Consider the following 12,335-nt stretch of genomic DNA (forward strand, 5'->3'; position numbering starts at 1 on the left):
ACTACCAGGCTCGGGGACTAAGTGGGCACACTTCACCTTGCGGTGAATATGCTTGCTTTTTGAAAGGCTATACTTTTCAGAAAAGTAAAGTGGGCACACTTCACCAGGAAGGAAATCTTTTTAATTTAGAGCACCATGCATTCTTCGAACAACCTGCTTCTTCGATGTCAATGTTGATCAACTGTCTTTTGAGTTGGTCAAAATACCGTTGCAACTGTTTGGGCAACTTTCCAACTTATTGAAGACGTCAAGCTTCACTGATCGAAGAAGCTCAAGACGGCGTGTTACATCAAAATACATGGTGCTCGGGGACTAGCTGTGGGGGTATAAACCCCTATACCCTTACGGCTAGACTTGGGCCAGGAGGCTTGGTCCATTACGAGACAAGTTCGAGGCTTGATCCGACTGCTCGGAGTTTCGCGCAAGGAAACAAGACGTGGAGATCAAGCAGGATTCTAGTTGGTTAGAATAGGAATTGATATTGAGCTATCTATGGCAATTGTAACCGACTAGGATTAGTTTCCAGATCTGTAACCCTGCCCTCCGGACTATATAAGGAGGGGCAAGGGACCCCCTTAGGACACATTATTCTCAATCCAATACAATCAGACGCAAGACGTAGGTATTACGCCCACACGGCGGCCGAACCTGGATAAAAAGCTTGTTCGTGTCTTGTGTCACCATCGAGTTCGTAGTTTGCGCACCGTCTACCGATAAACTACTACCGTGGGTATACCCCAAGGTAGACTGCCGACTAGCTTTCGTCGACAAAGCCCAAGAACCCCTCACAAATATCACCTTAATTGAGGGTAGACACAATCACTAAATCCTCTCACCAATCAATAAATCCACAACCGTCTAGGTGACGGCAATCACCAAGAGTAATAAGAATTCTATAATCATAACAATCACCTAGTGCCACAAGAATATGCAATTTCAAATGCACCTAGGGTTTCCCTCAATACTCTCTTAGATGAGCACCAAGCTATGAGAGAGAGGAGAGGGAGGAGATGCTCACGAGCTCTGAAAGAGCATCTAGGCCCCTAGTGATTTATGTGATTAATGACAATGTTGATTACTATGACTAACGTGTGTTTTGCAGAGGCAAAGTCATTAGTGAGGTCACGGTAATAGGTACTCGATGAACAGGGATGTACATGCCTACTTAATAGTGGAAATCGTTTCAGTTTTCAAAGGATGGTTGGACATCGTCAAGACTAGACTAGGTCTAAGTGCCATATGGTGAAGAAGGGCACTTAGAGTAGTTTAGGACTTTGTTTTCCTTTGACTGTACTATTGAGAGGGGCTCAGTAGCTTGACTTAGGCAAGGCTTTAGGTTTAGGTGTGGTGCACACTTGGTAAACCTAGCACTAGGTAGCTCAGAGATAGTCCTTAGATCGAGAGGAACAAACTTTGTTTTGGAATGGTCGTGTTTTGACGAAGTTAGGGTGCCTAAAGAGGCACCGGACGCTGCACCGGACGCTCTGTGAGTGCGTCCGGTGAGCCGTTGGAGTTTTTCGGTGCTTAGGGTTAAGCACCGGACGCTGGCACCGGTCTCACCGGGCAGCGTCAGGTCCCACACTCAGGGAGGTTGTAAACTCCCCGTGAGCACCGGACGCTAGCACCGGACGCACCGGGTAGCGTCCGGTCCCGTACTCAGGGAGTTTGTAAAACTCCCCGGAGCACCGAACGGTGCCACCGGACGCTGAGAGGTAGCGTCCGGTGACCTGTCAGACGCAGGTACAGTTAAACGTTGTGTGTCACCGGACGCTCGGTGCAGAGCGTGCGGTGCAACATTAACAGCGTCCGGTGACCCCGTTTTCAGTGGAAAACGGTTGGCTGACCTTTGGACTTCGTGGGGTGTATTTATACTCCACCTCGTCCGTGAGAGCTCTCTTTCCCATTTGAACATCAGAGAAACTTGTTGTGGAACAAGAGAGTAGCAAGAGCCTAGAGAGGATTGAGTTTTGAGTGATTTCTTGAGAGAATCCTTCTCTAGTGAAATCCAAGAGTCAAGTGTGCATCCATCACTCTCTAGTGCCTTGTTTGGGTCAAGTGAGAGTTCTTTGCTTGTTACTCTTGGTGATCGCCATCACCTAGACGGTTCGGTGGTGATTGGAGGCACGAAGACCGCCCAGAGTTCTTGTGGGTGGCTCGTGTCAAGCTTGTGAGCGGTTTTGGGCAATTTACCACGACGGAGTGTCGAAGAATCAGCCCGTAGAGAGCACTTGGTCCTTGCGCGGACCAAGGGGGAGCAAGACCCTTGCGTGGGTGCAACAACGAGGACTAGTGGAGAGTGGCGACTCTCCGATACCTCAGCAAAACATCGCCAAGCACTTACTTCCACTACTCCTTTACATTCTAGCATTTACTTTGTGTTTTCATATTCTTAGAATTGCCATGCTAGAATAGGATTGGAACTAGGTTACAAAACTTTTTTTCGGTAGCTCTCTAGTCACACTAGGCACAAGGGGTTGAATTGGAGCTTATAGGTTGCTTAAATTTTTAGAGAAGCCCAATTCATCCCCCCTCTTGGGCATCTTGATCCTTTCAATTGGTATCGGAGCCTAGTGCACATTTTTTAGGCTTCACCGCCTAGAGAAAGATGTCTAATGGGGATGGACCGCCACCCATGTTCGATGGGGATGACTTCCCGTATTGGAAAATACGGATGGAGTCATACCTTGAGGCATGCGATGTAAAGTGCCTAAAAGCCACGACCGAAGGGTTTACCCCTCCGGCAAAAGACACCGCTCTTACTCGACAAGAGCAAGAAAACGAGAAGTGGAATGCGAAGGCCAAAAACCATATCTTTAGAGGCCTTTGCAAAGAGGTGTTCAACCGTGTTCGGAGCCACAAAACCGCACATGCTCTATGGAAGGAACTTTGTGCGCTCCATGAGGGATCAAAGAGCGAACGTGAGGAACGCTATCACTTAGTGATGAACAAGCTTAATACATTTGAAATGCTTCCCAAAGAAAATGCTAATGAAATGTATTCTCGCTTGAATGTCATTGTAGAGGAGCTTAATGGACTTGGGCTCACTCAAATGAGTGCGGCGGATGTCGCAAGGAAGATACTATGTGTGCTTCCCATTGAGAAATATGGGCACATAGTAACGGTGCTTCATCAAGGCGATCTCTCCACCGCTACACCAACCGCCATATTGGGGAAGATCAATGCTCATGAGATGTATATGCACATGAACCCCCAAGATGGCTCCTCATCGGCCAAGAAGGAGAAGAAGGACCTGGCCCTCAAAGCTTCTCACAAGGGCAAAGCCAAGAAGATTGAAGTTGAGTCATTAACTTCAAGTGATGATGATGCATCCATTGCCCTCATGGTTGTTGACGGTCCTTAAGTATCAAATTTAATTATCAAATAAACAAAGAAAAGGATCCAAATGAAATCAACATCTAGACTTAGGGTTTTATCTGACAGAATTCCACGAGTTTTGGTGTTTGTCTATTTCTGCAGGGGGTTATCAGGAAATAAGGAAGAAAGGCCCACATGTCGGGATTACATAGAGATATCAACGCACCGCGCAATTTTCTACCATCTAGAAGACTCCAGAAGCCACGGGAAGGAAGCGGAGGCCGAAAGGGGCCAGGCCCAGGGCGCCCGCCCTGGTGACCTGGGCGCCCGCCCCCTGCTGGATCCTGTTCGGGACTCTCTTCGCACGGGATATTCCATCGACCTATTGGATCTAGGAAAACATAGTACCACCTCGCCTACCGACCCAAAAACGCATAGAGGAGGAGGACTATATAAGGAGACCCCCCTGGCCCCTGGAGAAGACAAGAAATTATCATAGAGATTGAGGGGTGCCCTCGAAGGAAAACCTCTTCTCTAAATAATATTTCTTTTTAGGCTTAGCAACCAATGTAAGTAGAAATAGATCTTCTAGTTTCTACTAGATTGAGAGAGATAGAGTGGAGGTGTAGATCGAAGGAAGGCCGGCCTGTCGGTGTCTACTCCGAGTTGTACCTACGGGATCAAGTCTCCTAACCCGAGGCTTGCTTCTAAGATTCTTCAGTAATTCGACTTCTAATTCTAGTAAGTTCTTGTTTTATTGTTCTTTGGTTTATGAGTTTACTTTAATCCTCTTCCGATTGAGTATTAGAGTAATGCACTTTTAGCTACACCTAGGGAATCTTTTAATCTTTCTATAAATTCTGGTTTAGACCTAGCCCTACAAGACCATGTTTTTTCTCGATATTTTCACATTGGTCTTAATCATATAACCTTTGGTAGAGTTCTTCTTTCTTTATCTATTAGTAAAGGAAGGTATGTCTTCATTCGTGGACATCCTTCTTGTACTAGTCTTCATAGAAAAATCTTAGAGATAGAGAAGGAATCATCTCCCAGATGAGGAAAGGAAGTTTCAATAGCCAATTTCCAAACATTTCAATCCCATGATTCGGCTATCCATCCCATCCTTGAGCTTAATAGTTTCTACTATGCTCTTTCTCTTGAACCTCCCGATAATCCTATGAATCTCTCTAGACATCCCATGCATAAGAAGGAGGACCGAGAAGAGCAACATCAATGGCTAGAGGGCATTAAAAATCCATGTGCTATCACTATTGAATGGATGGATAAAACAAACTTGAGAGACAATCCTAGAGGAATTTTAAGCATTCATGAAGAATCATCCTTGGAGTTTGAGAATGAGAGAAACAACAGTGAGCATGGAAGTTATTTCATAAATACCACACCAAGTCCTTGCTCATATAAAACATCTCCCCAATCAATTGGTCTCTCCAACCTTACCACATTTCAGATCTCCAACCCTCTCTTCCTTTCTATTTATAACAACTTTAAAAGAGCGGTTGTCGATGCATATGTCTATAATAAATATTGCAGATCTCGTTGAATTGATTGATGGTTTCCCAAGGACAAGCTTAGTGTCCTAAAACAAGCACTGATCAGATCGTAACATGAACTTCTAATTACTTGCAACATTACCTTGTGTATTGAGCATATAAGATAATTGTAGAAATATTCCTTCAGGTATTCTTGTCACTAACCTTTCTAGGATTAGAGCAAGAAGACCGGATGAATGACAAGCACAAGGTATGCCCAACCAATCATCATGCAACATTGAATTAAATTCATCCAATCTTGAATTTTGCAAAATTCAAGCTTGGGGGAGTACTTTACATAAAAACATCCTTTGCCAAGTTGCTATGTTGGTTGTCCTTACCTTTGAGACATGCTCAATTTGTTAAATACTAATCACACTACTTCATCTCCACTTGATTAGATCTCTATAAATGCCATCATGCTACCTTTGTTTATCCTAGTAAGTGTTAGTTTGGAAGTACTGCACACACTTCTATTGGCTTTTAAATTAAGCATGGTGTTTAGGTTAAATAGCCTTCCTTAATCTGATTAGACATGGAGTCTAGTTCGGTTATTGAACTAAAAACTGCTTGTGTAGACATTGGTATATTTTGTCGGACTAACCCCTGCAGGAAAACTTTCAATATCAACCTGGGAAGTCCTGAGATACAAACTCACATTGGAGATAAAGGAGACACATAAAATTTAACGACTTGTACAAGGAAGACATAGCTCATTCATCATAGAGAGATGATCCATGGAGGGAGACAAAGTACATAAACAAGATACACACCCATTACAAATGGGAAGCTTCCACAAGGTGAGATGGTACCATCACTCTTCAATTAAGATAACATCTTAAGGAACTTGACTATCGCTTTTATAAGCTTGTCCTTGGTTCTGGCATTCACATAAATAAAGAGACAAACATGTATGATTTATAACTCCAAATTAACCAACTCAACTGACTCAGCATGTTTAGTCCTTTAATCTTTGTTCTTAGTACTACCTTCGTGATCCCACGCTCCTAAACATATAAGCTAATATGTTGCACATTCAATCTTTAGAAGATATAAACAAAACATAAATATAGATAGATTATCATTCCATTAGGTTGAGCCATCTGATCTAACAAATGTTTTAAATGCTACACTCATGATCCATCAAATTTGTCTTGCTCACTATGCTTAAGGTTAGAGAAGAACAAATGCACTTTTGGTTCTGTTGGTGTTTTCCACCAACAGGACCCATGCACTTGATCTCTGCCTTGTCTCTATGAACAGGTACACTTCAAGCAAAACATGGAGGAGTTTTACAACTCCCAGACTCCACCAAGTGAAGGACCTGGATCTATGAGCACAAACACACTGAGCAGAATATAGGTGACACCGTATCAAGAAGTGCAGACGTCAAGGTCCACACCTAATCAAATGATGCACCTAAAGGATGAAGACAGTGAGAAGTCTTGTCCAGAAGATTTAAAACTTTGGATCCTTGTCGGAAGAGGTCAACATCGTCGACTCAAGTCACCTTTCTTGATAAAGAATGACGACCCTGGTGTTCCAAGCATCGAGTGCGCAATCAATCGAACATCCTTTGTGTTGTCTAGATTCCGTGAGCCTCCCCAATAGAACAGTAGATCATCCTTACCAAGGTTAGAACGAGACTACGGTTGCAGTCTTCTCTATACATCACTCACATCGAGAAACATTCTTTGTAGCCTAAAGGGATAGTAGCAATAGATTTGGTTAGTCAGATGCACCCTTTCTCCCAGTGGTAAAAATATAAATACGATACTCTGGAAAACCTCCCGGGTGAAATGCTCACCGATATCCGTGCGCTTGCGGATCATTTCCTTATTGTGTTACCAAATATCAACAATGGTGAGAAGAACCACCAAGATGTTGAAGAAGCTCAACAAGAATGGAGTCAACTTTGACTCCAAGAAGAAGAAGTTCTTCACAAGTAGCAAGAGAAAGCCCATCTCTGAGATGGATTGCTACAATTGTGGTGAGCTTGGCCATCTTGCTCATCAATGTCCAAAGCCCAAGAAGGACAAATACAAGAAGAAGAACAAAGAGCAAGATGATTCAAGTGATGATGAGAAGAATGACAAGAAGCAATACAAGAAGAAAGGTGGCAAGAAGAAGGAGCACTACAAGAAGAAGAATTGCAAGGCTTACATTGTTGGTGATTGGCTCACCGACATTGAGAGCTCAAGTGGTGACTCCTCCGGCAATGAGAGTGATGTTGAGAAGGTTGCCGCCATTGCCATCGATGCTCCATCACCATCATCTTCACCACCACCTACATCCTCTTCACACCTATGCATCATGGCTAAAGGTGACCGGAAGGTACAAAGTGAGGATGAGAGTAGTGAGAGTGATAGTGAATATGAATCACCCTCTTATGATGAACTTGTAAAATTGCTAAACAAGTACACAAAAGTCATAAGAAAGACTAGAAGTGAAAATGAGAAGGTTGAACTTGAAAATGAAACACTTCTAGCAAAGCTTAAGTCTAGTGATGAGCTTAGAGATCAAAATGAGATCATGACCACTAAGCTCAAGGAGCTCAAACTCTCATTAAAAGAGCTCAAAGAAAATCATGATAAACTTGAGAGTGTTCATGATGAGCTTATCACTAGATATAGAGCAATGAAAGAAGAGCTAACAACTCTAAAAGCAAACTATGACAACCTTGAGATAGCTTATTAACTTGCAATTGATGAAACACATGTTGCTACTAACCATGTTGCTAAGCTTGATGCAGCCACATCTTGTGATGACCTACTTGTGGAGAGCACAAGCAAATGTGTTGATTGCAAGGGCAAGAAAGTGGTAGTGGCCGAGAGCTATGAGGACACTATCAAGCTCAAAGGTGAAATTGTCATGCTCAAGAAAGAGTTGCAAGAGCAAGCCAAGCACAAGACCATTGTGATTGAGTCACTTGATCAAGACAAGAAGCTTGCATATGAGAACAAGTTGCTCAAAGAAGAAAACCAATATCTCAAGCTTGGTTTCATGTATGACAAGCAAGAAGAAGATGAGACATTCATCTTGGATGAGTTAGCTAGCAACAATGACCCAATCATCAAGAAGCTAACTCAAGAGAATAGCAAGCTCAAGAAAGAGAAGGAACATCTAACCATAGGGTTAGCAAAGTTCACAAAAGGAAAGAACCTTCAAAGTGAGCTTTTCATGAACACCGTCATGAAGATGGACAAGAGTGGGATTGGCTACAAGGCTCATCAAACAAAGCTCATCAAGTCACTAGCCACCCATGATCAACCATGCAAGCCAAAGCCAAAGAGATGCTTTGAGTGTGGCCAAAACTTTGCTAGACTATGAAGTAGTACTAGACAAACTACCTTTGTTGTGTGACAACGAAAGTGCCGTAAAACTTGCAAACAACCCAGTTCAACACACCCGCACTAAACACATTGACATCCGCCACCACTTCCTTAGGGATCATGTTGCTAAAGGTGACATATCTCTAGAGAATGTGGGAACGGAAAATCAATTGGCGGATATCTTCACAAAACTCTTAGATGAAGCTAGGTTTTGTATGTTGAGAAATGAACTTAATGTGCTTGATCTCTCTAACTTCACTAAAAAATAAAGTTGTGTGTTGAAACTTGTAAATAGCTTTTGCTTTGCATAATCATGCATAACAAAACTAAAATTGAAAAAGGATTGTGTGTAGGGCTTGTCTAACATGGTTAAGATAACCCCCTTGCGTGTGTGAAAAAGCTTAACCTTGGATCAAACTTGACAAGCATTAGTTTACTTTCAAGTATTGCATTTCACCTCATATCATATGCATGCTTGTTAGTTGACCGTTTCTTTTCGGCTATTCTTTGAGCATCAGTTGTGTTCGTCCATAGATAGGGGGAGCATTCAAAGCTCATCATGATTTAAACCCTAGCTTTATGGCCATAAGATGCTCCTTGGTGATTTCTCAGACTATTTTCATAAAAACTACTAAGCCTAAGGCTAAATATTTGTGAAAATTTGAGAGTTTGAGAGAGCCACTCATACCAGTTCCACTTGGTGTTTATTTGTGTGTCTTTGAAGTTGGAACTTGGTTGAGTAAAAGTCGGGCGAAGCTTCAAAGTTGAAAAGCACCTAGAGGTGCACCGCACGATGCACCAGACGCTGTCTCAGTGCGTCCGGTGCGGTGAGTATGCAGGATTGCACTCATCGAACGCAGGAACAGTGTCCCTGCAGCGTCTGGTGAGATTCGTCCGGTGCTCAGCCCAGCGTGCCCTAGGGCACCGGACGCTAAGGCCATCGTCCGGTGGTCTGCAGTTTTGAAAACCTCTCTGCGCATGAGTCCGGTGGTCACCAGACGCGTCCGGTGCCACATTAAGAGCGTCCGGTGACCCCGCGGCGGGCGCATATAACCCGCGCCCGGGGGCTTCTCGCGGGCAGTTTCTCTCACAAAGCCGCCCGCACCCGTGCGCTAGCCCAGTCGACGATCCGCCATCGCCGCCGTGATTCTCTTCGATCCCCGGCGACCTCGGACCTTCCCTCGCGCTAGATCCGCCCTAGAGTCTCCTTCTTCCTCCCCTCACGAAGGATCTCTCTCCTTTGTGCCGTTTCTAGGGATTGGGTGAGTTCCCTGTGAAGTGCCCTCAAGGTGTCCGTTTATATGAGTCAAAGGATTCGATTAAGGTTTTAATCTCGATCTTGTTCGTCTCATCTTTCCAGCACCTTGAGGAGTCGTTTTGCGCTCCCCGGTGGTTTCCGATCTCAATATTTCATCCGGAACGCGTCCCGTCATCGGATCCGCGTTGATCTCTCTGGACAGTTTGTCAGTTGTCGGCAGTTGTTTCAGACAGTTGTTCTTGCGATGGCTCGTTGCAAGAACGTCAGTGGTCCGGCAGCCGGCTCAGGAGGTTCTCCAGGAGGTGATGGTGGAGGTGATCCTCCCCGTCGCCTGTCAGCGGCAAAGAAGGGCAAGGACAAGAAGCTAGCCACCAAAAAGAGGAAGGCCAGCGATAGAGAGGCAGAAATAGCAGAGGCAGTTGTAGCAGCAGCAGAGGCAGCTGAGAGGGGTGGACGTTCAGGTGCCCTGAGGATTGGGGCCGATCTCACGCCACGTCAGAGGCGTGTAGTTCTTGAGGAAGAGGCTATGCATGGATCACCTCCTGGCACCATCATGCTAGGAGGTCAGCGTGTCAGGATTACGGTAAGAGATCCAGCTCAGGAGGACCCGGACACAGAGACAGAGGTAGAGGCCTAGGCAGAGGGTCCGGCAGAGGCACAGCAGTAGGAGCAGCCCCTTAGGAGGTCGACTCACACTCGTACTCAGGCCACTCCTCGGACTGGTACGCAGGGTCAGTCTGCTCGCACTACTCCAGCTAGAGGCACTCCAGCTCCCAGGCACTTCGTCTGTCAGGCCTCCCACTCCAGCACCTCAGAGTCAGAGTCAGCCACCGCTTCAGCTTCCCGCTCAGAGTCAGCTATTCTCGACGCCACAGCACTAGGTCTCTCAGCGTGCTATCTCATCTGGCTTTGAGTAGGTACCGCAGTTTACACCTCTCCGCTCTGGATTCACGTCCCAGTCAGCGACAGCGTCACAGCTAGTGTTGGACTCGTCAGCAGGCCAGCACATCAGTTTCTCATACAGTGCTTTGACTGGTGACCCTACGTCTCCACCCCTGCAGGCTCCTGCAGATTTTACGGTCCCAGTCACCACTACTAAGCGCCTGTCGTCGTCAGTAGCCTCGTCTGAGCAGCTTGCACCGTCTTCTACCGTGCCAGAGACGTCCGCTACAGCGACCGAGTCCGTGCCAGCCTCGTCAGCAGGACTTGAGCAGCCCGCACAGCCTGTGACAGCTTCAGCACCTCCAGAGCACACCCAGACCGCTTCGCCAGCACTTGTAGCTTTAGAGGGTCTCTCCACCTCCTCCGACTCGACGGCCGATGGATCCGATGATGCAACCCGTTTTGAGGCCGTACCGAGGGACTCTACTGCTCCGCCTCCACCTCTGTTTTCTTAGGTTTTTGGCGATTGATGCCAAAGGGGGAGAGAGTTGTGAGTATGAGAGTTAGGGGGAGTTAGAGAGCTAGAGAGGGTTTTATTATTCTTTTGATATACTCTTTTGTGTGCTACTCTATCATGCATCATGTTTACTTTTATGCATTGCACTTGTGTGAGATACTCTTTAGTTGTGAGACATGACTTATGCTTATTTGCTTATCCTTATGTCATGTGGTTGGCTCTTTTTACCTTTGCTTCCGCGTTTTTACTCTGATGTACTTTGAGCCACTTGTGTTTTTATCCTGTTGTACACATTTCACATATTTGGATGCAGGATGTTAGACTTGGTCGATATAAGCATGCCTAATCCCTTTGCTCTCATTGTATCATGCTTATTGAAACCAAGTCATTTGAAAACCTCATTACTTTTCATACTCGAGGTTATTGTCATCAATCACCAAAAAGGGGGAGATTGAAAGAGCATCTAGGCCCCTAGTGATTTCGGTGATTAATGACAATGTTGATTACTATGACTAACATGTGTTTTGCAGAGGCAAAGTCATTAGTGAGGTCATGGTAATAGGTACTCGATGAACAGGGACGTACATGCCTACTTAATAGTGGAAATTGTTTCGGTTTTCAAAGGATGGTTGGACATCGTCAAGACTAGACTAGGTCTAAGTGCCATATGGTGAAGAAGGGCACTTAGAGTAGTTTAGGACTTTGTTTTTCTTTGACCGTACTATTAAGAGGGGCTTTGATCTAGTAGCTTGACTTAGGCAAGTCTTTAGGTTTAGGTGTGGTGCACACTTGGTAAACCTAGCACTAGGCAGCTCAGAGATAGTCCTTAGATCGAGAGGAACAAACTTCGTTTTGGAACGGTCGCGTTTCGACGAAGTTAGGGTGCCTAAAGAGGCACCGGACGCTGCACCGGATGCTCTGTGAGTGCGTCCGGTGAGCCGTTGGAGTTTTTCGGTGCTTAGGGTTAAGCACCGGATGCTGGCACCGATCTCACCGGGCAGCGTCCGGTCCCACACCCAGGGAGGTTGTAAACTTCCCGTGAGCACCGGACGCTAGCACCGGACGCACCGGGTAGCGTCCGGTCCCGTACTCAGGGAGTTTGTAAAACTCTCCGGAACACTGGACGGTGCCACCGGACGCTGAGAGGTAGCATCCGGTGACTTGTCAGACGCAGGTACAGTTAGCCGTTGTGTGTCACTGGATGCTCGGTGCAGAGCGTCCGGTGCAACATTAACAGCGTCCGGTGACCCCATTTTCAGTAGAAAACGGTTGGCTAACCTTTGGACTTCGTGGGGTGTATTTATACTCCTCCACCTCGTCCATGAGAGCTCTCTTGCCCATTTGAACATCAGAGAAACTTGTTGTGGAGCAAGAGAGTAGCAAGAGCCAAGAGAGGATTGAGTTTTGAGTGATTTCTTGAGAGAATCCTTCTCTAGTGAATTTCAAGAGTCAAGTGTGCACCCATCACTCTCTAGTGCCTT

Source organism: Sorghum bicolor, chromosome 2 (genome assembly GCF_000003195.3).
Source record: "Sorghum bicolor cultivar BTx623 chromosome 2, Sorghum_bicolor_NCBIv3, whole genome shotgun sequence".
Lineage (NCBI taxonomy): Eukaryota > Viridiplantae > Streptophyta > Magnoliopsida > Poales > Poaceae > Sorghum > Sorghum bicolor.